Source organism: Bolinopsis microptera, chromosome 3 (assembly GCF_026151205.1).
Source record: "Bolinopsis microptera isolate Bmic1 chromosome 3, MBARI_Bmic_1.0, whole genome shotgun sequence".
In the NCBI taxonomy this organism is placed as follows: domain Eukaryota; kingdom Metazoa; phylum Ctenophora; class Tentaculata; order Lobata; family Bolinopsidae; genus Bolinopsis; species Bolinopsis microptera.
The window spans coordinates 12364424-12376904 of record NC_087074.1 but is presented as its reverse complement, the minus strand read 5'-3'; the positions used below and the strand labels follow the sequence as shown (position 1 = coordinate 12376904).

Below are 12481 nucleotides of genomic sequence, written 5' to 3'. Positions count from 1 at the left end.
TTATATTTGAGAGTTGTTGCTTTGCAGATGGCACACTGTACCTACTTGTTCGAGGATTCCCTCGCCAAAATTTGAAAATTCGAATATTTTAGACCACACCCATTCAATAATAAAACACCTATATTGTTTTTTCTGAACATTCTTGTCGCTTGATGCTGGACGCCTAATTTTTTCAGTGACGGTAGATTATTCGTTATTAAATGTTGCATCTGATTTGAAAAATGAGGCTACAGGAATTACTAGAAATGACGAAGTTATCAAGCATTTTGTGTATCTCGTCAACAAAATTGACTGGGTAACTGACACCGTGACACGTCACCTTTAATTAATTGGCCACCCTTAACAATTCTCACAAGACATCAATGAAACAAGAAATTTTTCAATGAAAATATACCTTTGCCCTGTTTGGTATTCCATCTTGCTAGCAAGCTTCTTTACTAGTCTTTCAGCTTCACCACCCATTCCATCAGATGTTGAGAAAACTAACGGCGTGAAGCTTAGCTTCCTTTCTCTACTTCCAGAACCCTTGCATTGTAACACCTTTTCTTCTCATTTTCATGGGACTGGTACATAGCTGGGATCGATTTGCTTGCATTGGAGGGGGCTGGGGCATGGAATACCCTTACATCAAAATATGCCCTCTCTGAAGCTTTCCAAATCGATCTTGCAGAAATGTCCAGCCTAGCTTGGTCTCCTAGGACTGTTCCCTTTGGTAACTCTAGACCATCAACTGGAAGTAGAACTGGCTCAGTCTGCACATCCTTGCATTTCACAGTTCTCATTAGTACTGCAAAGGTGTCTCTCAACGAGTTGTGCCGCAGTGACACATACCCACCGAGTTTGCAGATGAGCGCATGGTTTGCCGAGTATTTCTGGCCACACGAACATGTCTGATGTCTTAGGGCTATCCTTTAAGTTTACCTTACTCGGGAATATTATAGCGGGTTAATTTATGACTGGGAAAATTAATAACCGGGAAAAATATGGCGGACTTTCCCAAAACCCGCCAAATTATCCCGGTCATGTATTTACCGGTGGCCGACCTTTCAAGTTTTTTTTCAGAGGTCAACAAATTTTCAACCGAAATTACTGTTTTTGTTACTTGTTAAAGAAGTTATTTCAATTTACAGTTACTGATATTACTCAGAAATAGAAAAAAAGACACGTCTAGTTTTTAAAGGAAAATAAATCTATAGCAATAATAAGTCAAATCTTCATTAAAGCGTATTCTCATTCTCATTATCGCTAATGTCCCCTCCATTATCATTATTGATATCCCCCTGCTGCTGACCGTCAAATTTGAAGTTGTATTGTTGTCTTAACAAGACTTTCATTTTGTCCGCTAATGGGGTTACTGCTCTGAAGGTCAGCCGGAGCTTTGTAGCGCGATGCACTACTGGGTCGCGCGCGCATCAAATAATGCTTCTCGCAACCACAGTAGTGTGCAAACCAACATTCGAACCACCAGCAGCTGGTGGTCAATTTCCTACGAACGCGACTTAATTTTGGTTCAGACTGGAGTCGAGCGCTACGTTATAGCTGTATATATAGCTCGTTTCACGACGAAATCTTCATTTATTGAGTTTGTCTGTCGATTATGTTGGAGTTTGTATTTTTAATTTTGTACTCGAATACTGTTAATTTATTTTTATTAAATAGTTGTTTTTCGTAACAGCACACTAGTACGTGATTCCTTTTGTTATTCTTACATAATTAGGAAGATTTTAAACTTCAATACTATAAATAATCAAATATTTACGAACACCGATCATCGGTATGTACCCATTATGCATTATTGGTATCGAAGTCTTATGTTGAGCTGGATATCGAAAAATTTCAAAATGTAAGGCTGTAATTTTGTACTTGTTTAGGTGTAGAACTAGGATTAACAACTTGATTGCTAGGAGCTAGGAAGAGATTTTAGTAATGATGACCCTTTAAACTTAAACTATATCTCTAGTGCACTTCGATCGGTTTTCTTTTCAATTTTGATAAAACCTAGTCGTGATCTTTGTTTCAGAACTTCACTAATTTATTAAGTTTTGTAGTTTATATAGACGGAACATGAGCAGATACCATTTGATTAATTATAATATATCCGATTTGAAATATTATTCTGTCGGAGTTTGAGTTCAACATGGACACATTTATTAACATCCCGCATGAATTTGTGTCGTCTTTACAATTTTTGCGCTGAATTTGTATGCTTATTAATACTGCCGCATGATATCAGTAGCTGCTATAAAACTAGAGTGTATAGCATGTGTATTATACGATGTTTCCCACGTAAAAATCGCAGGTTGTTTTGGTGCGGCTGGGCACTCTACTGGTGATTGACACCAGAGACTGAGAAAAACTTTGACATAATTTTCAAGTTTGATATGACCTAATAACTACCACATTTACAGGAAGTATGGTAATACATTCTTGTCAGCTGTCTGGGCAAATATTCTCTCGCAGAATTGGATTAAAATTTAATGTATTTTATTTCTCACTTCCAACGATGTCGCAATTATTAGGTAAAATTTGAAGTTATTTTGAGATTCAATTAATAAATTTTAGATTGCAGCTTGATATCACTTAGTATGTACATTGTACTCGGTTGCAAGGGTAGAACTTATGAGAATACTATCATAGTATTATTGCACTATACTATTATGGGTTCATCAAAGTTCGTATCATGATTTGTCACAATTAAACTATCGAGTCACTTGAGGAAACCCGTTAAAGCTCGCAATTGGCGACGAGATAAAGTTTGTGGTACCTCTAGATGTTAAGTTAACTCTTAGGCTCCAATCTTCCTTACTATACCTACCACTCCTTCTTCCTTGATAAGAAGTAGATCCATCTGGAACAGTGAGCTGCTTCTTCCCTTCTATCCCGTACTAGCCTACTCAGCTCTCTCCAAACCGTGAACAACTACTCCCGGTGCTAGAACTTTAACCGCATAATTATAACAGCACAATTCTTTCGCTTGAATCTCAGTCTGCTGTAAGACTGCTGTACCGGTAGAGTTTTTACTTGTATGATTCAGCAATCTGCTCTTTAGATGGTACCGTTACCTCCCGCCATAAGACTGTGCCGTCTTGGTGACCTTGAGAATATCATAAGGTCCGATATATAAAAGCACTATCCAATATCGAGACCCACTCAGGATCCCAAACCACGACTCCTTTCGGTCGTCTGTACTTGCTTTTTTCCTCCCAGCATGGACTAAGTCAATGATACTGTCTTACATCGCTGGCCTTGTTCTTATAAGTGTTCACTCGGCGCTCACAAGATAACATGTTCAGAGATCTGTTGCAGAACCTTGTCGTGCCGTCATTTATATACTCCTTGACTAAGAGCTACTTTAAACCTACAGCAAAAATGTGCTAAATGATACCCATCCTCTCCTCACATTACTGTACTTGCACTTACCATCCTCATCTTCGCCATAGAGGTGGTTAAGAGGGTGACGTACACAGCATCTAGCACGAATCCAATAAGTGAGTCTACAGTGCGTGTCGAAATACATTGCATGTACCCTTATATATTAATTGAGACAGAATTTTAATGAATCAACAAATTCTTAAAATTTAAAAAGGTAGAATTTAATTCTATGGCATTTATTGAAACCTGCTTTTTTAAAGTTGAGAATTGGTTTCAATTTCTAGAATATCACGATAATGTTGACTCAAAACTGTTTCAGGCAGCTATCAAGTCTCAAGATATGACATAATTTGATAGAATGTTAGTACCAACGCTATCAGTGCATTGAAGTCGAGTTCTCGATGCAGGTATTATAATTAGGTTCTATCGACCGTTTTTGTAGTCTTAACTCATTTTTATTTGTTATTATACGACCAATTAAAACCTAGCAAACCAGACTTCTTTATGTGCTAAATGTTACTTTAACCTTAATAATAGCAGCATTGTGGCAGATATCCAGTTACATTTTTTCCAGCCGTATATTATAAATATACAGGGTGGGCCAAAAGTCAGTGTGCAAACGTTGGCATTAATAGCTCAGTCACTGAGTGCCCAATTGAAATAATTGGTTCTGGTATGACTTACTACCACCACTGGTTCGAGAAATTTGTCAAATCGAAACATATTTGTGTTCATTGTTTTCAAAAGAAGGTTCATTTTCGCATTTATTTGATAGTTTGGATAATCGGATCGAGCCAAATTTTATTGAATTGTGTTTAGCCATTTAAATTACGTTTGCTCTAAAAAAATGAGAGTATATATATATTACTCATGCAACTAAGATAAATTGAGTATAAATACTCAATTTATCTTAGTTTAAGTTGCAAGTTATATAACTCATTTTCTAAAGGTCTCGTAAACTTTAATCAATTACAGAGAGTGTGGCCTCTTTTTCACTGAAAAGACGCCATCAGATTTCATTGCATTCTGGGACCAATTTTGGTGTGATTTAAAGTATCCTACAAATTGGTGTTTACTGTTTCGACTTTTGTAAAATCACTGTAACAATATAATCTGTATTCTTATAGTTTCAACCATAATAGTGAAATTGAGGGGCTGGCCAATAGCCACACCCTCTGTAATTGATTTAAGTCTACGAAACTTTCAGAAATTTGTGTGTAATTCGGAGATAAATTAAACAAGTTGTTATCGGCCACCATGTGTAAACGGAATGTTCTAGCAGACTGTATAATACTATAACATACATTTTCTTACACACACATAATCTAATCTCTGGAATGTTGCTATGATATCAATGGCAATGTTTTGATACTGTGTATTATCATGATTATGCCTTACAGGCCGATCTTCCGATGGAGTTTCGGTTGCCATGGCAACACATCAATATGATAAAGAATTTGTAAACGCAGTCACAACTCTGTCGTGTACACTGTACGGTGCGAGCGGTTATTTTATGATAGGTAACATCTACTTTTTCAGCATTTGCGGGATGACCAGTTCACACGTATATTTTCGCAGACACAACTTCGCATACAATTATATCCAATTATTCTATAACCAATTATCTACACGGACTTCTGTCTAAATATGAATGAAATCGAGAAAACCAAATATTATATGTTTCATCCTGAAGTGCTGAGTTCTCAGGCAGTAAAATCATGATCCTGATAGATATCGAAGTCTCCTTAAATGATTGTCTCTGCTGCTTAATATATCTGGATTGTCGTTGGGAGGCGATGCAGATTTGTTTACTTTTAAGGGGGAGGTTCTGCTCAGCAGGAGAAAGAGGTGATGCACATTTTGTATTTGTCTGACATGTAGGACTTGAGCCACGTTTCCGTAAGTGCAATAAACGGTAACGAGTGGTTTTTGGATTTCTCCTGAATAAGAGCTGAGATTTTTGGCACTTCCCATATACTCGCACTTGATGCACTAGGATTCATGGACTGGACATTTAAGACGAGGCATGAGGAATAACGGGCACGTGCAGTGTATCCTCTGAGGCGGTAGGAACTGCTGGTAGTGGTATAGTGGGTAGTATATATATATTACTCATGCAACTAAGATAAATTGAGTATAAATACTCAATTTATCTTAGTTTAAGTTGCAAATTATATAACTCATTTTCTAAAGGTCTCTTAAACTTTAATCAATTACAGAGAGTGTGGCCTCTTTTTCACTGAAAAGACGCCATCAGATTTCATTGCATTCTGGGACCAATTTTGGTGTGATTTAAAGTATCCTACAAATTGGTGTTTACTGTTTCGACTTTTGTAAAATCACTGTAACAATATAATCTGTATTCTTATAGTTTCAACCATAATAGTGAAATAGAGGGGCTGGCCAATAGCCACACCCTCTGTAATTGATTTAAGTCTACGAAACTTTCAGAAATTTGTGTGTAATTCGGAGATAAATTAAACAAGTTGTTATCGGCCACCATGTGTAAACGGAATGTTCTAGCAGACTGTATAATACTATAACATACATTTTCTTACACACACATAATCTAATCTCTGGAATGTTGCTATGATATCAATGGCAATGTTTTGATACTGTGTATTATCATGATTATGCCTTACAGGCCGATCTTCCGATGGAGTTTCGGTTGCCATGGCAACACATCAATATGATAAAGAATTTGTAAACGCAGTCACAACTCTGTCGTGTACACTGTACGGTGCGAGCGGTTATTTTATGATAGGTAACATCTACTTTTTCAGCATTTGCGGGATGACCAGTTCACACGTATATTTTCGCAGACACAACTTCGCATACAATTATATCCAATTATTCTATAACCAATTATCTACACGGACTTCTGTCTAAATATGAATGAAATCGAGAAAACCAAATATTATATGTTTCATCCTGAAGTGCTGAGTTCTCAGGCAGTATAATCATGATCCTGATAGATATCGAAGTCTCCTTAAATGATTGTCTCTGCTGCTTAATATATCTGGATTGTCGTTGGGAGGCGATGCAGATTTGTTTACTTTTAAGGGGGAGGTTCTGCTCAGCAGGAGAAAGAGGTGATGCACATTTTGTATTTGTCTGACATGTAGGACTTGAGCCACGTTTCCGTAAGTGCAATAAACGGTAACGAGTGGTTTTTGGATTTCTCCTGAATAAGAGCTGAGATTTTTGGCACTTCCCATATACTCGCACTTGATGCACTAGGATTCATGGACTGGACATTTAAGACGAGGCATGAGGAATAACGGGCACGTGCAGTGTATCCTCTGAGGCGGTAGGAACTGCTGGTAGTGGTATAGTGGGAGCGCTGTTCCTGGCTGAAGAGGTGGATGTGGTCTGGGGTAGTGGTAGGGCATTTGAGTTTGAGGGAGGCTGGACCGGTGGTCGACTATTTCTGATAGGAGTCCGATCCTGGTTTGCATCGTTTCCAACAGTCTCCGTAACTATAACAATCCTGTGATCTGGTATTGGTTACTTAAACTTATTTAATTGAACATGGTGTTTGACGTTGGAGCTTATCACTTTACAGTTTACATCACCTTACCTGAATAATTGAATAGGATGAATACTGAATAGCATTTATTAATGCTTTCTTTACCCGGAGAACTCTGTTTTACTTGTCCCTCGGTAACACAAGACCGTGAGCCGTGACACTTAGTCACAATAATTAAGTCATAAGTCAGAAAGAAGTCCATAATTCGTACACCCATGATTATGTTAAATATAGATTGACTCCAGTCTCCATTGTTCAATGACTTCGTCAAAATGTTTTAGGAAAATGTTCACAGATTTGTTAATTTTGGACTCAAATTAACGTTGAGAAAAACTGAATTTATTTTGAAAAATCCCGGCTAAAACCAAAATCCCGGCCGGTACCGGTACAAAATCGCCAAATACCAGCCGGTATTCCGGCTGCGCCGGTTATATCCCGGTCGAGTTCTGTCTGAGACCTAATTTTCTCTATTTCTCGTGCAATTTTAGATCAGACACAGTCATCTAAATTATTTAATAAGAAGGTTTAAATTATAAGCAATTAAAAACAGTTGGGACTATCATTGTTTGTGAGTACATATTATACGAATATAAGGTGGTTAATATAATTATAACACATTTAATATAAAACATTTAAGACACATTTTTTTATTCCTGCATTGTACTCATTAATTTAACTAGTAATATTATATAAAAACCACATTTCTATTTGTACAGGGAGCTGCTGGTAAACTACCGTCGCTATACATCGACTATGACTACAATCCTACTTTTAAAAACAAACTACATACATATCTCACATTTGCGAGGACTACTTCATCACAAGCAAAAAATCGACATTGGTAAATAAAGGTAGGTTCTTTTCACTGACTTCGTTAAATGAGTTACATATTTTCACACAAATTACGTGCGTGATCATTAAAGGGTTGCTTGTGTGCAGTTACTTCTGGGCCAGCGCCACCCTGTTGGGAGTTTTCACATAAGTAAATTTGCCGATAATACAATTTTACTCATTCTGGACGTGTTACCTATATTATCATTATACTAGTATTTCTTCAGGTCTGTCTTCTATAACCACGATGAAAAGAAAAGCTGGGCGAAAACATTTGAGACTGCAGATTGCAGAACTGGAACACTCTATTTGAAGACAGTGGCTGCTGAGTGCTGAGCTGCATCAAATCTATCAGCATCATGTAACTTCGATCAGGAACAGACTCCATTTCATTTCCGACAACTAGCACCTGTTTTCCCTAGACTTACCAAGTATTAAGTAACTGCATTAGTATTAGGTTAAATTAAAGGCCCTACATCGAACAAGTCTAACAATTAAAACTTAAATGCAAGAGTGCACAATTTATCACTAAATATCTTCCTCTTTTAATTCTAATCAACACACGGTTTCGTCTTTGTTTCACCCAATCGTGCTGATAATCAGTAATCATGCACTCTGCACTCTAACTTCGAGATGTTTCAAAAGGGCTCCCGACGAGTTGAATTAGATCAATATTTTCTTTTGATACATAGATACTGATTGGGAGGTTCATCATACTATTCTTGTCACATGGTAACGATTAACGATTAGCTGATCAGCTTCCAGCATCGACAGGCCGAAATCCATAAATATAATCAGTTGTAATTTAATATTTATCATCGTCCGGATCATCATAATATTTTAATTTAAAGTTACAATTGAACGGTGTTAAGAAAGATAATTTAAGAGAAATGTTTTGAAAGTGCCTGATTTCGAGTATAAGATCTGTACTGATACATTAATTTTCAGATTGTTATTATAGTTTATTTGTATTTTTTATATTATCTTATCCGCACAAGTTCGGAAGCCATCTGAACGCTATTGCCAGACACAGGCATATATTTATTTTGGGGTATCATGCTCTCAGAAATTTCAACTCAGTCCGATATTATAGTTATACTAACCTGCATTGCATAAGGTTAATTGTCTCGCAGTCTAGTGCATAAACCTTTTATTTTGTATAAACCCTTTATTTTGATTGGGAAAACTTTAGTTTAATGTGGTTACCGTCTCTAAAGTTGGCATGATAGTTAATAAACTCTTATCTATTATGTCACTGAAGATGACGCCTTGCAACATGTTTGACGATAGCCTGTAGATTGATAGTTTGATCTAAGTATTTACAACAATTCATCTAGTTTGATTGATTCAAAGGGAAACAAATTCCTCTCTTATCTATTATGACTATATTTAAATTCAATCCTGTAAAGTGATACTCCTTTTTTAGTAATTTAAACATGTGTTTTCTCCTTCTGATTTTTAAACTATTACCGGTCACGCTGAATAATAATGACATCAGTGAATTTAAAGCTATCGTTAACATCACTCAGAAAATGCGCGTCTTTAGCGCGTGTCTTGTTGTTATGCATCAATCCTTCGGTAGATCGGCGAGATGCACCACTGTGCCTCACCGAGCTGCGAAGGATTGACATCGTGAATCAAGCCGGAGCTTAATTTCCTGCCCACCGCTTGGTATTGGGGAACGTCTTGGCTTTGCATCTTCAACTGCTCCAGTAATCAATCCACCGTGGACCATGAAATAGTGGCACAGTTTACTCACTTCATGGGCAAGAAAAGTGAAAATCACGGTCCACCCTGAAATCTGATTTCTATAACCAAATTGTGATTTTTATAACGAAATTATGATAGCAACCGCCAATAAAGTTACAGCCCTCCATCCACTGCTTCAAAAGTCTTCTCTAGCACATTTGAGACTTTAGGTAAAATATGATGATCACCACCCCCTTGGAACCCCATAATCTGAGTCGGCGGGTTTTTTATGACTGGTAAACAGGTAAAATGTTTGACCGGGAAAATATGGCGGAATCTTCCAAAACCCACCACTTTATCCCGGTTATAATAATCCCGAGTAAGGTAGGTTATATTTACTGGGCCGCGCTCAGCCTGTTATTCCGCCTAATCTCTTGTTTATCAACATTAAAGCCTGGGGTCCTCAGGTAAGGTTATATCTGACTGCTATTGCGTTTGAGAAGAAAGCGGCGCGCGCTACTTCGAAGAAATTTAGACGAGTAACAACCGTCAACAGTTACACTCACAAAATTCATATCGTGGAATAACATTCCAAAAACTGTGTTATTGGTATTATGTACATGATTGCTTCGTCGCCAAAAATTGTAATTCTTCACTGTACTAAAGTTTCTACTTTATTCGGCTTGTAACTTGGTCATCTATTGTTAATCAAATAATCATTTGGAGAGCCTCTTGTACGAATTAATTTAACCTGATCAACACTCCAAACCTGATCAACAATCCTAGATCATAAAAGGTCGGGGAGTGTTTGATGGGCGAGGGTCCGAATTGCATCTTGTTGTGCTGTGAAATTTTGGAATTTTATTTTTAGTTGACAATTTTTAAATTACAAAGCGTTATATTTTCTGCCCTGGTTTTTGAACTTTCTGCCGTTTTTATTTATTAATTTATTGACTGTAGTTAACTTTTATGTGTTTATCCTTATAGTTAGACGATTACCATTGCTGAACTTATTTGTGTATAATGTTCGATTTTATTAATTTAAAGGTTCAGTAAAAAAAACCTTAGCCGCGAATTGCGCCCGTTCTTTCGTGGTGGCAGACGCTAGATTTCTACCTACTGCAAGCTCTGATTAGTTCACTTCATAATATTATCAACCAATTGCAATTGTAACACTTGATTTTATTGTGCTCTGCCAATTGCAAAAAAAAAGAAAAAAAAGGGGGGACCCCCAACCCATGTAGCTGAGACACCTCACAGCAAGTAGACCAAACTCCAAAGTGGCTCTTGCTTGTGAAGGGTGTATCAACTACCTGCCGAGGCGGTGGGTTGGGAGTCCCCCCTGCGATCATTTTGTCCGTAAAATTTTACACATTATAAAAGCTACAATAAATTATCTATAAAATTTACATAAACAAACTTAAGAGAGCTCAAAGCTCGTCTTCTGAGGAATGAGATAGAAGGATACGTCATCCAGTCCAAGGTGCTGGGCTTTTTGTCTTCCTCTGATTCCCCTGAGTGCTATGAGTGTGCTTCGTAGCAGATCAAACCTGAATCGTGTTCTGATGTGATTTTTGACCTGGCATAGCTTCTTTATTGTGGTCAGCTATCCTTTCAGAAATACGATATACAAACACAGTGCAGAGTGGGCCCATACCTCCGGATGTTGTAAAGACTAGTGGGACAAAGGACCCTTTCTCTGACTGAAGTACTCTCTCCTCATAGAGATCTTTCTTCTCTTTCTCATGCGCACTGTAGATTTTATCTAGTGGCTTAAATGTATTGGAGTCGCAATTAGGATGAGTGACCCTGATGTCAAAGAATGTTCTTTCGAATGGTGCATACAGTCCAACAGCTGCTACGTCCAGACGGGCTTCATCCTGGGTGTTGGTCTTCAATTGCATCACTTGATTTAGTTTAACGTAAATATTGTTTTAATCTCTTTTCTAATATCATCATGCTTAAGATCCGAGAAACCACTTTATGATGAATTGCCATAAAATTAAGAACATTGATTTGATTCGATTAATTAACTAACGCTCATCTATTTTCATACACAACTTGTACAATGACATGTATTGCATACATACACAAGGCATTGTTGCGAGTTTGAACATGCGCCGCTGAACGTTCTTGTAAAATGTATTCTTGTAAAATATTTTGGTGTGTACTGTGTCATGCGCTTATTGTTGCGAGTCTGTATGCTCCATTGAGCAGTTCTAATATCATACGTCATGTATTGCTAGTTCCCATATATTGCTAGTTCATTTAGAACTTGTTGTCATGTTGGTAATGTGTTGAAATGACATAACCTATTTACTGCTTAGTTGTGGAAAATTTATAATTATATAAAGCGTTTTATTAAGTTGTAAAGTTACTAATACAGCCCTATTTAAAGATTTTACGACCAAATACATTTTTTAGTTTTACTTTCTGTACTATACATGAGACAAGAGAAACGTTATTTTAGTATGCTTAACTATGCACAAATTGTTTTGTGTTTACCAAATATGCCGCGCACCTACTACTGAATAAACCACAATTCTCCCTCATGCCATCGGCATGATAAATTCAGTAAAGTGTGACTAACGGAAAGAATGAGGACATTTTTAAACCCACCTACCAGATCTCCAAAGGCCCTCTTTCTGTACCAACAACCATTCGTAAACGTCCATTTTCTCTACTACTACTGAATAAACCACAATTCTCCCTCATGCCATCGGCATGATAAATTCAGTAAAGTGTGACTAACGGAAAGAATGAGGACATTTTTAAACCCACCTACCAGATCTCCAAAGGCCCTCTTTCTGCACCAACAACCATTCGTAAACGTCCATTTTCTCTTTTTACAAAAAGATGGATGGAAAAATTACTAAAGAATCGGTATAACAGTGGCAAACTTAACATAATTGAAATACAAAGTTTTTCAAACATGAAGTCAAATCCTCGGCCAAATCATTAGCGGTTTTGGTGTTTGTCCCCTTAATGTAGCTCTGGCTAAATGATGAAACACAACTTTGTTCTGGTTTAAACAAACTCATCAAAATCTTTTACAGCATT

General features: G+C 37.2%; 1 long non-coding RNA gene across 2 annotated transcripts; it reads left to right on the top strand.

The window, feature by feature from the left end:
• The first annotated feature begins 2489 nt into the window (after positions 1–2489).
• Positions 2490–9167, top strand: LOC134813065 (uncharacterized). Of its 2 annotated transcripts, XR_010159994.1 has the most exons (4): positions 3363–3488; positions 3692–3779; positions 7618–7752; positions 7960–9167. It is a non-coding gene; the product is annotated as an uncharacterized LOC134813065 (long non-coding RNA). The 2 variants fall into 2 exon arrangements; XR_010159995.1 differs by lacking the exons at positions 3363–3488; positions 3692–3779 and adding an exon at positions 2490–2519.
• Positions 9168–12481: the final 3314 nt, after the last annotated feature.